Source organism: Gorilla gorilla, chromosome 11 (genome assembly GCF_029281585.2).
Source record: "Gorilla gorilla gorilla isolate KB3781 chromosome 11, NHGRI_mGorGor1-v2.1_pri, whole genome shotgun sequence".
NCBI classification, from domain to species: Eukaryota; Metazoa; Chordata; class Mammalia; order Primates; family Hominidae; genus Gorilla; species Gorilla gorilla.
In genome coordinates this window covers 32,620,032-32,642,099 of record NC_073235.2, presented here as the reverse complement: position 1 = coordinate 32,642,099, position 22,068 = coordinate 32,620,032, and the positions used below count along the sequence as shown (strand labels likewise).

Below are 22,068 nucleotides of genomic sequence, written 5' to 3'. Positions count from 1 at the left end.
GTGTAGCAGAAACTTTGGAGTAAAATAGTTCTGGGTTCTTAATCCCTTCTCTGATATCTACCAACTCTGTGTCCTTAGGCAAGTTAATTACCATCACTTTCCTGATCCATAAAGGGAATAATACTAATATCTACAAAATACGGTTAGACTGAAGTTTCATGAAGTGATGAATGTAAATAACCTGGCAGAGTGCCTGGGGATACAGCATGATTCATCACGATAACTACTAATATTAATACTGTCCAGTTAGAAAATTATTTAGATAAAATCATCTGGGTAATCATCACGGTGTATTAGCAACACAAAATCAATTTATAACCTCTTTTTACTCCTTCTGCTGGAGAAGCTGTAAAGCCTAAACATTTGCCTTCTCAGTTTCCTTCTGGCTAGAGCTAGTCATAAGACCTTGTGGCCAGTGGAATGATACCAACATACAAGACTTCTGGAAAAACCGGACAGACTCAGGTGATCTAGATTTTAGCTGTTTGCCCCTTCTCTTTTCCCTTGTCTTTCTAATATCTGGGATGTGGGTGTGATGTTTGAAACTGTTCCAGCTGCCTTCAAACTGTAAGAATGGAAAAATAAAGAAACCTGAATCACTGATGAAATTTTTGAGCTACAATGTGAGAACCAACACATCTGCATCTAAGTGACTTTACTCAGTGGAGAAACTCTTGCCCCAATAACACTGAAACTTACATTATTGTTAGTTTCAGGAACATCCCCTAATCTGTTTATCTGAACAACAGACCACTCAACTAATCCTCATTTCTCTCTTCTCAGGACAGCAGATTATCCAAACCAACTAATCAACTGGCTATCTACCCAACAAGAGTCCCTTCCAAATCCTTACCTCCCTGTGTTCACTAACCCTTAGCTATTGTACCTTGAAGTTTACCCAGTCTCAAGCACACCTCACGTTAACAAAGCCATGTTAAACCAGACACCAAATATCTCACAACCGTCCTGCCTGTGGCCTCCTTACTATAAGTAGCTAGTAAGATGCTCTGCAAGTGGTGGTGTCCCATACAACAGTAAGCAGTAAACTTGCCTTTGGTGGACTTTTCAGGGACTTAATCAACAAATACTAGGGCTTGATTACATAGGATAAGATTCTTTTTCTTCCTTTTTTTTTTCTTTCGAGACAGGACCTCACTCTGTCGCCCAGGCTGGAGTGCCATGGTGCGATCATAGCTCTCTGCAGACTCGATCTCCCAGGCTTAAGTGATCCCTCCACCTCAGCCTCCTGAGTACCTGAGACTACAGGTGCGTACCACCATACCCAACTAATTTTTAAATTTTTTGTAGAGATGGGGGTCTCGCCATGTTGCCCAGGTTGGTCTCAACTGCTAGGCTCAAGCGATATTCCCGCCTCAGCCTCTCAAAGTTCTAGGCTAACAGGTGTGAGCCACTGTGCCCAGCCAAGATTCTTGATACAGGTAAAATGAACCTCTTTTGTTCAAGCCACTGAATTTTGGTTTCTTTTATTCCTGAGCATATCTCTAACAAATTGTGCAGCTATTATTGTGCATAAAGTAATTTATGTAAAGACTATACTAGAACAGTATTTACTATACTATATTTGCATAGGATTTAGCAGAGAAATCATCAAGTAATGGTAGTTTTCCTTACTTTATGGCCAGTCATTAAATGTTAGTTCACATAATCTTCATGAAAGGATTTTGAGGGACAATTTTTTTAAAGTACATTCTGTCTGGTCAGTCACAACTCAATTCAAAACCCCATTCTGCTATCTGCTCACTATGTGACCCTGGGCACATTGATGAACTCCTAATCAGGCCTCAGTTTCCACACATGTAAAATTGTCATAGCAACCTTACTAGATTTTTTAAGGAAAATAAAAATAACATTATTGATAAATAAATGTAAACTATTTAGGAGAAACTTAGTTCAATTATGAAGCATTCGATGTGTTATGCTTTCCTCAAAGCTTCATGTTGTTCATGGTTTGCCCCTGCCTTGTGAAAGCTCCCTACTGAAGTCTCAGCCCTCTGTTCTAAACTGCTCTCTTCTTTCTCCACCCTAAAAACAACAAGATTTTTAAACCTCTGTTAAATCTCTAAAAATTCTAAGATTAATTCCTATTAAAATGGTAACAGCTATTAAAATTTAATACAGGCTAAGGATCCCCTTACCTTGGGACCAGAAGTATTGTGGATTTGGGTTTTTTTTTTAAGACTTTGAAATATTTGCATATACATAATCAGATACGTTGGGGATGTAATCCAAGTCTAAACAGAAAGTTCATTTATGTTTTGTATACACCTTATACAAATAGCCTAAAACTAATTAGATAAAATATTTTAAATAATTTTATGCATAAAAACAAATCTGACTGCATTTTGACTGTGACCCATCACCTAAGGTCAGGTGTGGAATTTTCCACTTATGGCATCATGTAAGCACTCAAAAAGTTTCAGATTTTGGAGCATTTCAGATTTCAGTATTTTGGATTAAGATGCTCAATCTGTATGTTATCCTGCCTAGGATTTTTCTGTATCTAATGGTAGAATCTAATGACTTTGAAAAGACAAGGCAATCATTTCCCCTTTGTCAGTGAAGAATATATTTTTTTTCTCTCTGAAGTTGAAATCACACTAGGTAAACATTTACCCGTCCATGTGTAACTCTAACATGGCCACATTACTGAGCACTTACATGCCTAGAGTCAGCTATTGAATAAGTATATTAAGTCTGCACAAGGCCGAAATACACACATTTAGATGGACTAGGGCTACAGGGCAATGGGCTTTGGACATTTTGCTTTATAAAGGTAACAGATTTGACTCTGCAATTTCATCACTTTCATTATTTCCCTATTGTCTGAAAATATCCATTTCTGCCGATTCCTTTTACTTACATCAGCAACACTGCAATAATACAACTCAGAGAACCTTTCAAAATATTCCTTTTCTTGTATAAGGAGTGGAATCTTTCAAAACAAAATAATAACTTTAAATTGCAGAAGTTTATGTACTTAACTTCAGATGTTTTCAATTATAATGACTAGTGATATTCATAGTAGAAGCACATAGTTTAAGGGCTAAGAATTGATTTGAAGTATGTCAGAATTAGAAAGAAAGGTTAATTTGTTTTGAACCAACGTGTCGTGGTTTAGGTAAGTGTTTCTCAACCTTGGCACTCTTGATGTTGGGGCTGAATGATTCTGTCACTAGGGAGCTGTCCAGTGCATTGTAGAATTGTGGCAGCGTCTCCAGCCTCCACTCACTACACAGCAGTCCACCAGTAGCAGCACCCTTTTGTGACCACCAAAAATGTCTCTAACTATTGTCAAATGGTACCTGAGAGTGAAATTACTCGTTGGTAACCACTCATTTTGTTTTGGCATGCTTACAGTTGACATGTATCATTTTCTTGCTCAGTATTAGAAGCTTCTTGTACTTTAGGAACATGTTACATACTTCTTGTCAAGTTTCCATTTTTTGAGTAATCTTCAATTTAATTTTTTGTGAATCCTCTTGCACTGTTACAGGAGTCTGTATTGATGTAAGGACACATGCCTGGTACTTAGAGAAGAGTCATCCTAAGGAGACTTGGGAAATCATTCAGGCCACAATGGCTTCCAATGACAAGAGTGCACTTACCACGATTCTTATTTCTCTGTTCCTCTTCATGTGAACACCTTCCTTATTTACCACAGGAGGATTTAACAACCTTTATGAGGTCACAATGACAGCAACACTTAACAGGCAGCTGCCCTTGGCAGTATTCCTTCACTGAGAAGAATAAATGGGAGCTGCCCCGGCTCCATCTTACTCTTATTCTCCTTTTCTTCTACTCATGCTAACTTCTTTCGACTACTTGCTCACCCTTCATGGGATAGTTCCTATTTATTCATGGATTCCATTGCCTAATAGCTTCTGCTTCAGTCCTTCCTACTCTGAGCCATTATTCTTAACTTTGCTATTTATCTCACTAAATTCCCCACTAGATAGTGCATTTGTCTTTACTGAAGACACAGAAAATTCTTACCAGGCCACTCCACAGACTTCAGGTCTGCCTTTAGAGGAAGGTCCTTCAGAACAAAATCCTGTTTGACTGGCTGAAGTCATTTTTAAGAAAACTGTTGTCATTTCTTTTAATATGAACCGAGGTCAAGGAAGGCATGCTGAGTTGTGGAGGTATAGGATGTTATTCCAGGCAGGCACCTTCCCTCCGTTATGTGATACAGATGAGATTTGAGCATTACCTTTTTGTCACTTGAAATTATATCTTACAAAAATACAAACAGAGCATATCCAGATACACATTAGAAAGGGTGAGGGGAACAGATACAGAGGAAGGAGGAAGAGAGACAGAGAGGGAGGGAGGGGGAGAGAAAGTGGCTTTGTGTGGAGCCAAGATGGTAACATGCCCTGAACTGAGAGGCATGAGAGAGAGAGACAGAAAGACACAGAGACAGAGAGAAACAAACAGACACAGACAAAGAAGGGGTTCCAGGAAAACAACAGGGCACTAAGACCTCAGAACTTTCATGCTACAGAGAAAAGGGGTCAATGCTGGCTCATTATCCAAATCCTGATTTCAAAGCAAAATACAATTAAAGTGGATTCAGAGAACTCGTGACCGGAAACATGAAGGGACCGTCTAACACCTTAGCAAGCCAAGACCACCACAATCCTGGAACATAAACACAAAGAACTCAATATATGCTTGTTGCAAGAAGAAAGTTAAAAAAAAAATTGTGCCAAGGCCTGTGCTGAGAAAGAAGGTGGACACACCACCATCCTCAGGGAGCTACTTCTGAACACTCCCGGCAGAGTGAAACAGTCACTGTCAGTGATCAGATTAAAAATTACTTCATTATAATAACTGGACTTGTACCCTCCTCAACTCTTCTCCTTTGTGAATGCAATCCAGTTCCTGGACTTGCCTCATTGCCTACAAAGAAAACAAAAACGACAACCTCCTCCAAGTCCCCCACTGGGTACAACGTGCGCTCTGCAGCTTGGCTTTCTGAAATCACACAGGAAGGTACCTGCATGCATGTTTTTCTAGAGTCAGCCCACGGCTTTCCTTAGGTTTCCCAAAGGATCTACGACCTGACCCCAAAGGTTCAGAATCACTACTTTTTAAAACACCCATTTGTGAGTATGTGCGGGAATGTTGTTGCTTCTCTTTTCTTCTTTGTATGTTTGCAATTGTCAGTGATGAAAATAAAGAAATGGTTTCTAAGGAAAAAAAAATGATCCATATTCTCTAACAAGGAGTGTTAAAGGAGACCCCCCCAGATATTAGGACAGCAATGAGGGACCATGTGTGAAGTTGACAGTTGGATGCTGTCCACGAGCATGGGGCCAACACTGACAATCACAGCAGGGAGGCTTCCCCAGAAGAACTCCCTTCATCTCTAACTCCTCCCATATATGCAAACTCCCAATGACAGCTGCCCAGAATCCTGCTTCAAGGCTATAGTGGATGCCACGGTTGACCCCTTCCTTTCCAGCCCTGACCACTGTGCTGTCACCTTACAATGTGGGGCATGGGGGTGGTATGGAGCAAACCTGACCTCAGCTCCAGGTGTGGACCCTGATGGGTTCAATTTGTCTCCCCTGCCCATAGTCACTGGTTCAAATGACCCAGGCTTAACCTGATGAAAAGTTGGCAAAGTCCTGGACAAAGGGATTGATTTAGCTTTGAACATGGGGCTCAGTTTGGGCCAATGCGACTTAAGGGGAGGAGTATGGGAAAGGGGATTTTACAATGGGAAACAGGAAGTGTTTGGCATGTAAGACTGAACCTGCTGCAGCCATATGCCCATGCTCCAGGAAGCCAGGCTCAGGATGAAGTCAACACCAAGGCAAGCAGAATCACAAAATTCAAAGAAACTGAGGTCTCAGTGATACTGTGGAACCACTGGTCAAACTGACCCTAAACCTGCTCTGCTTTTCATCCTTTATCTGAACCCAGAAATGTCCTCCACTGTTTACCCAGGTGGAAGCGGTTTCCTATCATTCACAAAGGAGTCACAAACAATATGAAGTCCTAACTAAAACAGAAAGGATGTTTGTGTTAAAACACAAAGTTGAGGCCGGGCATGGTGGCTCATGCCTGTAATCCCAACACTTTGGGAGGCTGAGGTGGGTGGATCACTTGAGGTCGGGAGTTCGAGACCAACCTGGCCAACATAGTGAAACCCCATCTCCACTAAAAATACAAAAAAATTAGCTGGGCGTGGTGGCGGGTGCCTATAATCCCAGCTACTGGGAGGCTGAGGCAGGAGACTTGCTTGAACCAGGGATGCGGAGGTTGCAGTGAGCCGAGATCGTGCCACTGCACTGCAGCCTGGGTGACAGCCACGAGACTCCATCTCAAAAACAAACAAACGAACAAACCCACAAAGTTGATCCTTTTCCCTACAGCCATGCCAAAAGGAACTAAAGAAAAATATGGAACTAACGTGTATTTAGCACATAAAAGCTCAACAGTAACGCACTGCCCTGTGTTGACAGAAATGAATCCAGCTGTCAGATGACTGGCTTGGCTGGAAACCCTTATGACTGCTTCTCCTCAAGACATTTTTAAGATAGTGTATTAAAAAAATACCCCAACAACTAACCTTACACGAAATGAATATTTTCCACTAAAAAGACTTAAAAGCGGCACATTAAAGTGAATAAGATTCTATAATATAAAACTATTCTGACCATCATTTGGGGGCAATTCATAATCTTCCTATTCCTGAACGGTTTTGTTTTTTACCCTATACCACACCTAGAATGGATGGAATGATGAAACTACAATTTTCCCTCAACAAACCATTTCAGTTGGGTGCATGATAAAAACTCTGCCAATAGCCACTTTGGCTACATTTAAAAACTTTTGTACACAGGTCCTGAACCTAGTTCTCAATTGGTTGGGTCTTTTTGGTTTGGGGTTTTCTCCCACGTTGGGAATCTCTCTATCCTGAGACATTTTCAAACACCTGACAGTGACCTGGCTTCCCAGTGCTCCATTCTCCTAAACACGGCTGACTCGGCTTGGCATCCTGTCCCCTTCTCTCTCCTCACCAGGCAGCTATATGGATGGTAGCCTGCGTCCGCCAGAAATCATCAGTAGCATTTGTTGAGTACCTGCTAGGTACCTACTGGAGAAACATCACTAATCCTTCCAGAAATAGATTCTCTCAGCTTTATAGATATGGAAACTGAGGTCCAAGTCTCACCTGGCAAGTAGAAGAGCCAGCTTCGACCCTGGTTTCTCTGACTCCTCCACCCAGCTCTCTGCCAAGCAAAGTGCAGGAAAACAGCTGCACAGGGAAACAACCAGGCAGCCGCACTGAGCAGCCTTTTGATACAGTCCAGATACTCCCAGGCACAGGCAACGTGCAGAGGGGTCCCAAATGGCAATCCTGCACTTCCAGAATGGCCTCGATGTCAAGTAGCCTCCCACATTAGGAACTCCTTTAAAATAAATGGAAATGGGTGGAAAACATCCACGAATATGCACATTGGAAATAACAGGCAGGACAGACACAGCACCTGTGCGGGGCTGTAGGGTGGGCGGGAAAGCCAGGCCTGTGTCCCAGCCTAAGGGGCAGTTCACCCCCACAGGGCTCTTGAGAAGCCAGGAGATGGCTCTGCTTCCTCCTGAGCAGGAGAGGGTTCACAGTATGCCTGGCAGTGGGAGAAAGGGGTGTGCAGGGCCTCTCGCTGTGAAAACAGGCTTGGGGCACTTCTTAGAACTGCGAAGAAGACTTTCAGCTGCTCCCCTGCCCTGTGTCTGACACGTGGCTGCTGGCATAGGGCCCAGCCTCCCCAGTGAACTCCCCTGGGACTTGCTTATGTGGTTGTTTTCCAGTGCCCCAAGGCAGCCACCTCTCCTGCTTCCTAACCACCTCCTCTTCCTGGGTCTGTAACATGGGTTTGCATCAAGGTTCCAGGCCCTCTGCCCTCCTTTCCCTGCACATTCCATCCAGGCTCCATTGTCTCCCATAATTACCTCTTCCCTGTCGGCAGCTCCCTGATTTCCAGCTCCAACCCTGAAACCCAGCTCCACTCTAGCAGCCACCTGCTGGCAGCTGTGAGGTGTCTTCCACTCCAGAACCCTCTCTCACCCTTTCCTGGGGTACCCACTCCTGGCTCAAACCTGACTGATTTTTGATCCCTTGCACTTCTCTAATTCCAAATTCTACAGACTCTTCCCCAAAACCTTCTAAACAAATCCATCCCCAGATATGACAAGATGACCTAACGGCAGGAATCAGGGGTGAGCCACAGGCAGCAGTGGCCTCCAGAATCATAGAAGGGTGCACATTCCATACCCCACCAGCCCAGAGAAACTCATCCACAGACAAAAACACCATGCTGGTCAATCAGGATACAAGCCACAGTTTTCAACCTCTGCTCAAAAAAGTAGAATCCAAACTCCCTAGCCTGCCATTTAAAAATTTTTCCATGAGCTGCTCTCACCTTAAATTTCAGTCCTTGCTGCTCCACTGGGAGCGTCTGATCTGGTGAGACTGGGCAAGGAATTTTCCCTCATGCTTGGGGCATCATCTTATCTTCCCATCACTTGCATCTGTCCATTCTTTGAGGGCAGTTGAAATGCCGCTTGCTCCCTGAGCCTGCAGGGCCAGCGCTCTCCTTTGACAGCACCCGTGAGAGCCACCTGGCCAGGCTGTTGGGACACGTTCCTCACTCATCTCCCTTCTCCATCAGTGGCCTTCAGGGAAAACTATAGCAGTGTGGGAACCCCACCTGTGGTGGTGACACAGGCCCCATGACCCAGGGCCCTTCAGTGGGTGGGGACAGGTCCCTGAGCTCAGGGCTGCAGGTTACCTAGCTGGGTCCTGCCCTTCCCCCTTTAGAAACCATGCTCCCAGACAAGACCCCATCCAGGGTGGAAGAGCAGCCCAGCCCCACCCTGCAGCTGCACTCACTCCCAGCTGTTCCAGGGCCTGTGCAAAGCAATTGCCTCCTGAGCCCGGGCTGCAGCTGCAAGCGCACATGTAGGAGGAAGGGAGGCGGGGGCCAAGCAGCAGATGAGGCTGCAGCCTGCAATTACAGTGGGCCAGTGGGCCAGCTCAAGTATGGCTGGGCAGAGGAGGCGAGGCTGGGGGCTGATGTGGTTCTCGTGTCTCTTGGCCTAAGAACTTACATCTGGGTGCTGAGGGAAAGGGCAGTGCCGCAGGGGCACAGAGCGGGTGTCCCAGGGGCTGGGAATTTATGCCGCTGCTAGGGTGGAGGCTTGGGTCCCACTGTCTGTAGGATGTGGGAAGGGCTGAGTGTGGATGGGGCCCACATCTGTGACACTTCCTGAATGTCTGCATTGCACACTAAGCTCTTGCATCCAGCTCTGGACTCAGGCGTTCAGAAGAAGCTTCCACAGTGGCACTGGGCCTGAGGAGTCAGGAGCCCATCCCTGGTGCTCAGCAGCCCCCGGGTCCTTCCACGTGGTGACCCTTGGTGAGTGAGGCCTGAGGCTCAAGGCAGTCAGGGTTCTCACGGGCAGGCTGCAGCTGCTGCTGTACTGCCGGGCCAAAGGGGCAGCTCCATCGCATCCCCCAATATGCAGACACCATCTTCACATAAAATCACACTCAGAGGCTCTGAGCAGATGTGAATTTGGGAAACACTTCAGCTGAGGACAAACACCAACTTCAGGAGGGGCAGCTTCCCGGGGCAGCCCAGCTTGACTCACATCAAGGCCTGGCAGACCCAGGGGGCACATTCCACCTCTATGCAGTGGGGGCTCAGGCAACTTCCTTGGGGAGTCTCTGACCTGGGTTCTCCTGTGCCTGGGACCAGTCAAGGAAGGAGCTGCTCCCTGTCCTTGGAAAGGGTGCGCTAGGCCCTAGCATGGGGCCTGGTGCTGGCAGGGGAGGGTTTCAGAGCCAGAGGAATGTGTGTGGGCTGAAGGTGGCAGCGCTGGGGTGGCGATGGGTCCAGCAGGAAGCATAGGGTCGGGGGACATGGGTGCCAAGGCCCAGAAGCCAAGAGGAGGCAGGAGGGACAGCATTGTGCCTAGAACCTGGGAAGAGACAGAGGGGATCCCCAAGGTGGGTCTCCAGTTTAAAGTCGCAGGTGCCCTCTGCTGTGGCCACAGATGGCCAGGGAATAGGAAAACCCCACAGTGGAGTTGGCCCAGGCAGGGCTGGACACACATTGGGAGCACCCCAAGTGCAGGGTGGGCGACTGGGAGCTGGCCTGGGGGTACAGCTGCTGCCCGGCTGACAAAAATTCACCAATGGTTGCCATGGTTCAGATGTCCCTCTCATGGCCATGACTGGGGGACACAGTGGAGAATGGGCACAGGCTCACAGGTCAGTGAGGACAGTGCAGGTGTCGGGGACTTGAGGGAGGGGAGTAGCACTGGGCAGGCCCCTGGCCAAGCCTGGATGACGGGGCAGGAGGAAGGGCAGGGAGTACCATGTGCCCGGCCGTGCGCTGTGGACACGGGGGCTTCCCTGCTCCCGTCCTGGTGGCCAGAGTGAGGATGTTCTATGCTCCTTCAAGGACATCAACTGCCTCCCCTTCCTGGGACCTTGGACAAGGTGCACTGTCCGGGTTCCCCCCACCGGCCTCACAGGGTCTGGTGAGTACGGCAGTGGGACAGGGCCACTCTTGGCCCAGGCAGCAGTGAGCACTCAGCCAACCTGGCCACAGTCTGGTCACTGGGGACCTGGTGTCTGCTGCTCACAGGCCTAAGGACCCCAACACCCGTCCCAGCCCAGGCTCCCCAAGACTGGGCAGATGAGGGTGAGAGGCCCCTGCTCGCTGGGACCCGTTCTTGACAGGCTGGGCTGGGCTGTGCAGGGGCACACCTGCTCTGGGGGGATGTGGGGTGGGGACACTTCTGCGCCTGGTTCTGTTGGCCCCAAGGACAGACATGGCATCCCTGGCAACAGCTACACTAGAGGCTCAGGAGCCAGGAGACAGAGCCCAGGCCGGCTGGGCCCCTACTAGGGATGAGTTACAGGGGCTGCAGATGCGGAGGGACTCTCTGGGGGGGTCAGCACCAGGGGACAGACAGAGGCTGCAGTCCCCCTGCCCCAGGCTGGGACAGAGGATGAGCCAGCCCCCACGTTCCCCACCCAGCATTCCCCAGGGGCTGCTGTCACCCTGCACACAAGAAGCTGTCCCAGGCTGTCACCATCTGACACTGCCCAGGCTCTCCCCTCAGAATCCCTGATTAGCAACTATGGCCACCCTAGTCCCTCCCACTAACCTTGGCCAGAGCACAAGGACCCTGATCTCATCTGCACTGCTGCCACCTCCACCCCCAGTATGGTGCATAACTGGGCTGGGAGGGGGTTCCCAGGACGGTGCACGCTTGGGGAGCCCCAGCACCCAGGCAGTGGGAGGCCAGGGAGGAGCTGTCCCTCTGGGCATAGCATGGTCACTGCAGACCATGGGTCGGCCTCAGCGCTGAGGACCCACCAGCACACAGGAGGCGCTCAGTAAATGCTGGAGGAGTAAGTGACGGTCCACGTGGTGTGAAACTCCTGTGCCCTGGAGCCCTACCCAGACTCCAGCACTGTGACGTTTATTTCTCCCACTCCAAGCCCCCCTCAGTGACACCCTGGGACCCTTAACAAATGCCTTTTTCTTCCAGGGTCCATCTGGACCTCAGGGCCCTCTAGGATACCCAGGACCTCCAGGTGTCAAGGTAACTGACCTCCAGGCTGGGGATAAAGGACTGTGTTGAAGGGAGTGAGATGGGGTCTCAGGAGCTCGCTCCTTCCAACCCACCTCCATCCCCTGGCCACTCTGTCATCCTCTAATTTCAGGGTGCAGATGGAAATCGGGGTCTGAAGGGCCATAAGATGCAAAGGTGAGCAGAATTTCCCAGCACCTCACTCCTGCCATTGCCGCTCCTCAGCCTGCCCCTGGCTGCCCTCCAGCTCCTGATCCCACCCTTCCACCCATGTTCCCAGAATCCTCCATTAGAGATCCCGGCCCTCTATCATCTGTGGGGTCATCTCACCTCCACCTTTCTCAGGGGATGGCTTTCTGAGGTTCAAAGGTGACGTAGACGTGAAAGGTGTCAGGTTGAGTAGAGACCCCACACTGGCCCCAACTCCATGTCCTAATGATTCTCCACTCTGGAGCCCCCAAGCACCGGTTCATTCCATGGAGGCCCCGGGTTCCTCAATTCCAGTGCTGTGCATCCTTGAGGGCCTGGTCCCTGCAGGACAGCAAACCCACGATCTGCATCGCGCTGGCCGTGGATCACCACACTCTCTATACCCCACAGGCTCCCTCTCCTGCAACAGCTCCTGGGATCCGCCAGCCCCACTCGGCCTCACTGGTGCCCCTTTCTCCTCTGGGCCCAGACCTCATCCCCAGGCCTCCACACTCACCTCTCCCACTCTCTCACTCACGGTGAGGCTGGAGCCCTGGTTCCAGAGGAGAGGATGGTCCCAAGGAGCAAAAGGAAACAATGAACTGACTAGAGATCCTGGGCTTCCCAGGGCTCGCAGGCAAGATGATGATGGGAAGAGAGGTCTGTGCCTGGACCCTCTAGGGATGTGGGCACTAGGTCAGGATGGGCATGCAGGGTGCCCACAGCTGACATCAGCCAGTCAATTGAAGATGGCCGTGCCTTAATTATGCTCCTCTCTCTGTAAACGGCACCTTCTGGCTGCTGATGGGTTGAGGAACCTATAGGAAAAGTCAAGGAAAAGCCACTGTGTGAAGAGTTGATTGGAGATGAGGCACAGAGTGGCTGCAGGTCCCAGGCAAAGTGAACATGCCCAGGCTCAGAGCAGTGGCAGCTTCGAAAAGGGAGTGTCCAACAGCAGTGAGACCTGTGGTCTCCAGGGCTGACTCCCCCCAGCCCTCGCCATGTGCAGGCACTGTGCTAAGGTGTCCTCTCCATCCTGTGAGGTGGGCGTGGATGGTCCTGTTTTGCAGATGAGACTCTCCAGAGGCACAGGAAGGCTTGGTCATCACACCGGCAGCGACGGGCAGGCCAGGGGCTGAGTCAGGGCAGTCTGGCTGCAGAATTGCTGCTCCCAACCCTTGCTCCACCGCATCCCGGGCAGGAGGAGCCCTGGAGCATCAGGAGGAAGGGGACAGGTTGGGGAGTTGGGGTGTTGTGCCACGTGGGCAAAGGGCAGGGGACCTGCAGGGTGACTGGTCTTGGTGGATGGAGCAGGAGCGGGTGCTGGGACAGATGGTACTGAGGTCGGCAGATGGGCTGCAGCTGGATCACAGTGACCCTGAGGACTTGACAGGGCTGCAGGCACAGGAAAGCAGGATCCCAGCACTAGAGTTGGGGAAAATTCGCCCTCTGGAAGGAGAGACTGCAAAAGGCAGCCATGGGGCAGGAGAGAAGGGGCTAGGAGCTGGGGTGTGTGGGTGCACTGGGGGATGGGGCATGGCCCTCACATGTGAGGGTCGGGGTCTCCAGAAAGTAGCACCAGGGCCTCCTCTCACTCCTAATTGCTCCCTGTCCCTCCACAGGGCAAGCTGGGTGTTCCTGGTCTGCCTGGCTACCCCGGATGCCAGGAACTCAGGGTGACACCGGGTGTGTGCCCCTCCTCCTTTTCACTTCCCTGACTTCGATTCCAGGGAGCACAGACTAGCAGAGCAGTGGGGGGCCCTCAAGAGTGTTTAGCGGCCCCCAATCTACAGATGACAGAAAGGCCAAGAGCAGCAGGGGTTTGTCCCAGGCCCCCTCATTTTTGGCAGGACCCAGGTCTCCACGCCGCTGCCTGCATGGCCTCTGCTGGCCCCCTCTGCTCCTTCCTGAGCCTGGCCTCTCATAACTTCTCAATTTCCCCGCTTCTCCTTCCTCACCAGGGACTCCTGGGATTTCCTGGCTTTCCTGGAGTCAGTGGGGAGAACGGAGCCTGGGGAAGCTGGGGGTAGGGAGAAGGTGTGGAGGAAAGGGCTGGAGGGGTGTGCAGGGGCTCTGCGGGGAGTCACGCCCCGGGGGATGTCCACTCCATTCCCACCAGGGCCTGTCAAGGAAGTCAGGGCCTCGAGGACAATGGGCCTCATGGCAAGTGCAAGGGAGAGAAACAGGCGGCTCAAGGTCCAAACGGGTTTGGGTTTTTCTGACAACAACACTTCCCTCTCTAGGGTCCACAGGGTCAGCGGGGTCCTCGAGGTGCCACTGGGAAGTCTGGAGCTAAGGTGAGTGGTCTCTGCAGGGCTCCACTTGCCCCCTGCCCACTGAGCCCCAGCTCTCCCTCAACCACCTGACCTTGGCGACAACTGAGGAGCAGCTCCTCCCACTCTGTTTCCCCCATAGGGAACATCGGGGGTGAAGGCCTCCATGGGCCCCCCAGAGAGAGGGTGTGTGTGGCATGAGTGTCCTCTCTCTCCATGCTCCCAGGGAGCCTGGGTGAGCCAGTTCTTTCCTCACCCCAGCGAGGACCCCAGCCCCTGCCCCCATTCTCCTGACTCAGCCCACCTCTGTCCCTAGGGTCTTCCTGATTAATGTGTCTGGTCCTCTGCCTCCCTTTCCCCAGGCCATAAACTCTAGTCTTGTCTCAGGGGCCAAGAGAAGCCCCTTTCCCCAGGAGGCCTTCACTGTCTCCCTGTAGTGACCTTGGAGCACTTATCCTGGCCTCTGCCCCAGAAATGGGCCCACCTCCCTAAGCAATGACCTCTATTTCTGCTCCTCCTTCAGGGCCCACAAAGCGCCCCAGGAGGCATTGGGAACCTGGGTCCCCCTGGAGAGATGGTCACTGGGAAGGGGGTGAATGGACAAGTATTTCAACTGAGGGATGAAAGTTGGTTTTCTGACAATTTTGACTGCGGAGACATAAAAGAATGAGATGTGAGGAATACCAGGATTTTCTGATGGGGAAAATAGGTTTTTGACCTCAATCTCTTTGCAGGGGGAGCCAGGACATTCAGGATCTCCAAGGATCCAGGGTGAGCCAGGTGTCAAGGAGAGTGACAGCTCCAGGGCCCTACTTTCCAACCCCTTTCACCCCCCTCACTGCACCCCACTTTTCCTGTGACCTCTTTGAGCTGGAGCTCCTCTGTGGCCAGGAGTATCTGCTCTGGACCATACTCTGAATGAGCCCTTCCCCTCTTACCTCCAAGGGAAAGAGATCAGGGTCTCCCCTTATAGGCTGGACTTTCTGTGTCTGTCACATTGTCCCTGAGGGAAGTAGCGGGTGGCTGAAGGTGTCTTTGAAGCAGAGGCTGCATCCCTGATCTTCAAGACCCCCCAGACCATCTGTGCCCTTCACTTGTTCTGCAGCACCCATGTGGGGAGCATGGGGAGAATACAGTAGAGTTGGGGCAGCTGGGAGAGGCAGAACCACCAGGGCCTAAAGGACACTCAGGTCAGGTGACAGCCCCAAAGGGAACCCTGCAATTTTGGGGGCATGGAGGCTGAGGCCTCTCAGCCCTTGTGAATGACAGCCCTGGGATCATGGGTGACTGTGAGCAAGGATCTTGGAGTGTGGGGAGCCCAGGAGTGGGGGGATGCCTGGGAGGGAGGCTCTGGGAATGGGATCTCCTGGGAGGATTCTTGGGGTCTGGGACCCAAAGAGAAAGTGAGAAAGGCCCTGTGGCTAATACCCTAAAGCATTAGATGGCATGCAGTGAGTGCATGAAGTGGAGAGGGGGCACTTCGATAAAATCACTTTTCACCCTTCCTATACAATCAAAGATATCCTAGGTTTAATTTTTCTCCTCCTCCTTTTAATAATGTTAGTACTATCTTCACTTGACCCAGATAATTATGCCTTAGCCAACCCCTCAAAATAGTCGTCTACTTTATTTTATGATCAGGATGAGCAACCTATTCAAACTATGACTAATCGGCACATTACAAGCCATCGCCTAATTTCATACGAAGTTACCCTAGCCATCAGCCTATTATCAGTTCTACTGATAAGCAGCTTATCGGGGGAAATTCAGCCAGATATCAGGCGAAATTCACCCCCGATATTTCACATAGGTTCTTTTCTATTTTCCCTAAGTGTTGGCTAGTCTGAGAAATAAAGGGACAGAGTACAAAAGAGAGAAATTTTAAAGCTGGATGTCGAGGGGAGACATCACATGTTGGCAGGTTCCATGATGCCCCCCGAGCCACAAAACCAGCAAGTTTTTATTAGCAATTTTTAAAAGGGGAGGGAGTGTACGAATAAGGTGTGGGTCACAGAGATCACATGCTTCACAAGGTGATAGAATATCACAAGGCAAATGGAGGCAGGGCAAGATCACAGGACCACAGGATCGGGGTGAAATTAAAATTACTAATGAAGTTTCGGGCACGCATTGTCATTGATAACATCTTATCAGGAGACAGGGTTTGAGAGCAGACAACCGGTCTGGCCAAAATTTATTAGGCGGGAATTTCCTCGTCCTAATAAGCCTGGGAGCACTATGGGAGACTGGGGCTTATTTCATCCCACAGTTGTGACCATAAAAGATGGCTGCCCCCAAAGCGGCCATTTTAGAGGCCTACCCTCAGGGATGCATTCTCTTTCTCAGGGATGTTCCTTGCTGAGAAAAAGAATTCAGTGATATTTCTCCCATTTGCTTTTGAAAGAAGAGAAATATGGCTCTGTTCCGCCTGGCTCACCGGCAGTCAGAGTTTAAGGTTATCTCTCTTGTTCCCTGAACATTGCTGTTATCCTGTTCTTTTTTCAAGGTACCCAGATTTCATATTGTTCAAACACACATGTTCTACAAACAATTTGTGCAGTTAATGCAATCATCACAGGGTCCTGAGGCGACATACATCCTCCTCAGCTTACGAAGATGACGGGATTAAGAGATTAAAGTAAAGACAGGCATAGGAAATCACAAGGATATTGACTGGGGAAGTGATAAGTGTCCATGAAATCTTCACAATTTATGTTCAGAGATTTCAGTAAAGACAGGTGTAAGAAATTATAAAAGTACTAATTTGGGGAACTAATAAATGTCCATGAAATCTTCACAATCCACGTTCTTCTACCACGGCTTCAGCCGGTCCCTCCATTCGGGGTCCCTGACTTCCCCCAACAGCAGCTCATTCAATTTATATAAACTTATGACAACACAAGAATCCCTCTGGCTACTCCTACCATCATGACCCCTAGCCATAATATTTATTTCTGCATTAGCAGAAACTAACCGAGCCCCTTTTGACCTAACAGAAGGAGAATCAGAGTTAGTCTCAGGTTTCAACATCGAATATGCCACAGGTCCATTTGCCCTCTTCTTTACAGCAGAATATATGAATATTATAATAATAAATTCCCTAACTACTACAATTTTCCTAGGAACAATTACACTCTATGTATTCACCAGAACTCTATATTACATATTTCATTACCAAGACCCTCCTCTTAACCTCCCTATTTTTATGAATTCGAACAGCTTATCCCCAATTCCGCTATGATTAACTTATACATCTCTTATGAAAAAACTTTCTACCACTTACACTAGCATTCTGTGTATGATACATCTCAATACCCATCATAATCTCCAGCATCCCACCCCAAATGTAAGAAATATGTCTGACAAAAGAATTTGACAGAGTAAACAACAGAGGTTAAAATCCTCATATTTCTAGGACTATAGGAATTGAACCCATCCCTGAGAATCCAAAATTCTCCATGCTACCTATCACACCATGTCCTAAAGTAAGGTCAGCTAAATAAGCTATCAGGCCCATATCCCAAAAATGTTGGTTACATCCTTCCCGTACTAATTAACCTATTAGCTCAGCTTATCATCTACTTTACTATTTCTACAGGTACCCTTGTCACAATGCTAGCCTCACACTGATTTTTCCTCTGAACAGGCTTAGAAATAAATATACTAGCCCTCACCCCAATCTTAATTAAAAAATAAATCCCCACTCCACAGAAGCAGCCACTAAATATTTCCTTATACAGGCAACCGCATCTATAGTCCTCATAATTGGTATTCTCTCCAATAATCTGTTATCCGGACAGTGAACAACAATAAATACTGTTAATCAGTTTTCATCCCTAATAATAATAATAGCCTTAGTAATAAAATTAGGAATAACCCCCTTTCACTTCTGAGTTCCAGAAGTAACCCAAGGAACTTCTCTAACATCTGGCATACTTCTCCTCACATGACAAAAACTAACCCCTATTTCAATTCAATTCAATCAAATTTTTCCATCAATAAATATGAATATTCTCCTCTCTATCTATTTTAGTGGGCAGTTGAGGAGGACTCAACCAAACACAACCATGTAAAATTTTAGCCTACTCCTCAACCACTCATATAGACTGAATAATAGCAGTACTCATGTATAACCCAAACATTACCATTTTTACCCTAATTATCTATTTCATCCCAACAATTACTGCATTCCAAGTACTCAACCTGAATTCAAGCACCACAACCTTATCACTATCTCACATCTGAAACAAATTAACATGATTAATATCTATAATCCTATCAATTTTATTATCCCTAGGAGGTTTACCCCCATTAACAGGGTTCCTACCTAAATGAATTATTATCCAAGCATTTACAAAAAATAACAGCCTTATTATCCCAACCATCACAGCCATCATAACTTTACTCAACCTATATTTTTATATATGCTTAATTTACTCCACTTCAGTGACAATATTCCCCACATCCAATAATATAAAAAGAAAATGACAGTTCGAAAACACAAAACCCGTATCATTCCTCCCCCTACTCATCATCTTCTCTACCTTCCTCCTACCAATATCTCCACTGACACTATTTATAATCTAGAAATGGAGATTAAGTAAGACCAAGAGCCTTCGAAGCTCTTAGCAAGTACATTATACTGAAGTTCTGCAAAAACCTAAGGACTGTAAAATTCTACTCTGTATCAATTGAACGCAAATCAATCACTTTAATTAAGCTAAGCCCTTACTAGATTGATGGGACTTAAACCCACGAACATTTAATTAACAGCTAAACACCCTAATCAACTGGCTTCAGTCTACTTCTCCTGCTATTGGAGGAGACAGGAGGGAGAAGCCCTAGCAAGATTGAAGCTGCTTCTTTGAATTTGCAATTCAACATGAAAATCACCTCCGAACTGGTAAAAAGAGGTCTTGACCTCTGTTTTTAGATTACAGTCTAATGCTTACTCAGCCATTTTAGCGTTTTCTCACTTCACTTATGTTCACCAACTGTTGACTGTTCTCAACCAACTATAAAGATATCGGGATATTCTATCTACTATTCAGTGCATGAGCAGGGATAGTGGGTCCAGATTTAAGCCTCCTTATTCAAGCTGAACTGGGCCAACCAGGTACTCTTTTAGGAGATGATCAAATTTATAATGTCATCATTACAGCTCATGCATTTGTCATAATTTTCTTTATAGTAATGCCAATTATAATTGGAGGCTTCGGCAACTGATTAGTTCCTCTGATAACTGCCCCCCCCCACCATATAGCATTTCCCTGCATAAACAGTAGGAGTTTCTGACTCCTCTCACCCTCTTTCCTACTATTATTTGCATCCGCTATAGTAGAGGCAGGTGCTGGAACCGGCTGAACAGTCTACCTGCACCCCCCCCAACCCCTTTGCAGGAAATCTAACACATGCGGGAACCTCTGTAGATTTAACCATCTTTTCAGTCCATTTGGCAGGTGTTTCTTCTATTTTAGGGGCTATCAACTTTATTACCACAATTATTAATATAAACCCCCAGCCATGTCCCAATATCACACACCCCTCTTCATCTGATCAGTCTTAATTACAGCAGTTCTTCTACTCCTTTCTCTCCCAGTCCTAGCTGCTGGCATTACTATATTGTTAACTGACCGCAATCTTAATACTACTTTTTTCGACCCAGTTAGTGGAGGTGATCCTATCTTATATCAGCATTTATTCTGTATCCTCATCTTACTGGGCTTCGGATAATTTCCCATATCGTAACATATTATTCTGGAAAAAAAAGAACCATTTGGGTATATGGGCATAGTATGAGCCATAATATCAATTGGCTTCTTAGGGTTTATCGTGTGGGCCCACCACATATTTACAGTAGGAATAGATGTAGATACACGAGCATATTTCACCTCTGCTACTATAATTACTGCTATTCCTACTGGCGTCAAAATCTTTAGCTGGCTAGCTACACTTCATGGCAGTAGTATCAAATGATCCCCCACAATGCTCTGAGCCCTGGGATTTATTTTCCTTTTTACAACAGGAGGCCTAACTGGCATCGTACTAGCCAATTCATCACTGGATATTGTACTACATGATAGATATTATGTTGTAGCCCATTTCCATTATGTCTTATCAAAAGGAGCCATATTTGCCATTATGGGAGGCTTTGTTCACTGATTCCCTCTATTTTCAGGTTATACTCAATCAACTCACTTTGCTAAAACTCACTATGCTAAAACTCACTTTGCTATTATATTTGTAAGTGTGAATTTAACTTTTTTCCCACAGCACTTCCTTGGCCTATCTGGTATGCCTTGACGTTACTCCAGTTATCCTGACGCATACACCACATGAAATATTATTTCATCCTAGGCTCATTTATTTCCCTAACAGCAGTAATACTAATAATTTTCATGGTCTGAGAAGCCTTCACTTCAAAATGAAAAGTTCTAATAGTTGAGCAACCATCTACCCACTTAGAATGACTACATGGCTGTCCACCAACCCATCACACATTCGAAGAACCAACCTACATGAAGACCTAAGTGAAAAAGGAGGGAATCGAACCCCCCACAGACTGGTTTCAAGTCAATCCCATAACCTCTGTGACCTTCTCAATAAGATATTAGTGAAATTATTTCATAACTTTGTCAAAGTTAAGTTATAGGTTAAGCCGTATATATCTTAATGGCCCATACAGTTCAATTAGGTCTTCAAGATGCTTCATTTCCTATTACAGAATAACTACTTACCTTCCATGACCACACCCTTGTCATTGTTTTCCTAATTAGTTCCCTGGTTCTATACGTTATTTCTCTAATACAATAAAATTGACTAACAATAGCACCATAGATGCCCAAGAAATGAGACTGTCTGAATGATCTTGCCTGCTAGCATCTTAATCTTAACTGCCCTCCCATCCCTACGTATGTAATATATAACAGATGAAGTCAATAAGCCTTCTCTCACCGTTAAAACAATCGGACATCAATGGTATTGAAGCTACTAGTGTACAGATTATGAAGAGTTAAGCTTCTATTCTTATATGCTTCCAACAGCAGACCTAAAACCAAAAGAACTCCGACTCCTTGAAGTCGATAACCGAACAATCCTCCCAATAGAAATTCCCATCCGCAAGTTAACCTCATCTGAAGATGTCCTGCACTCATGAACTATCCCCTCATTAGGTTTAAAAACAGATGCAGTCCCTGGACGCTTAAACCAATTTACCTTAACCACTACACGACCAGGCTTCAACTACAGACAATGCTCAGAAATCTGTGGATCTAATCACGGTTTTATACCTATTGTTCTAGAATTAGTTCCATTAAAAACTTTTGAAACTTGATCTATATCCACACCATAATATCACTGTAAAGTTACCCCAGTGTTAACCTTTTAAGTTAAAGATCGAGAGAAATCATACCTCTCTAGAGTGAATGCCTTAGCTAGATACTTCCACATGACCTATTATTGTATCAATAATCGTAACTTTATTTTCCATTATTCAATTAAAAATATCAAATTTCATCTACCATACACCCCCTTCACCAAAAACAGTTAAAGTGCAAAAACATAACAACCCTTGAGAACTAAAATAATCCAGCCCCTACAAATGCGGATTTGACTCGTTATCCTCTGCCTGCATTCCTTTCTCCACAAAATTATTTCTAGTAGCCATCACATTCCTCCTATTTGACTTAGAAATCACCCTACTACTACCCTTACCATGAGCCCTTCAAACAACCTGACACTAATAATTAGTACATCCTTTATGCTAGTTATCATTTTAAGCCTAGGTTTAACTTATGAATGAACTCAAAAAGGATTAGACTGAACTGAATTGGTAAGTAGTTTAAGCCAAAATAAATGATTTTGACTCATTAGTTATGATAGAACATGTTTACCAAATGCCCTCTATTTACATAAATATTATATTCACATACACCATGTCACTTCTGGGGGTATTAATCTATCCATC

At 47.0% G+C, this 22,068-nt stretch overlaps 1 pseudogene; it reads left to right on the top strand.

Annotated features, from left to right (window-relative positions):
* The first annotated feature begins 20,774 nt into the window (after positions 1–20,774).
* Positions 20,775–21,435, top strand: LOC129532215 (cytochrome c oxidase subunit 2-like; annotated as a pseudogene).
* The last annotated feature ends 633 nt before the right edge of the window (positions 21,436–22,068 follow it).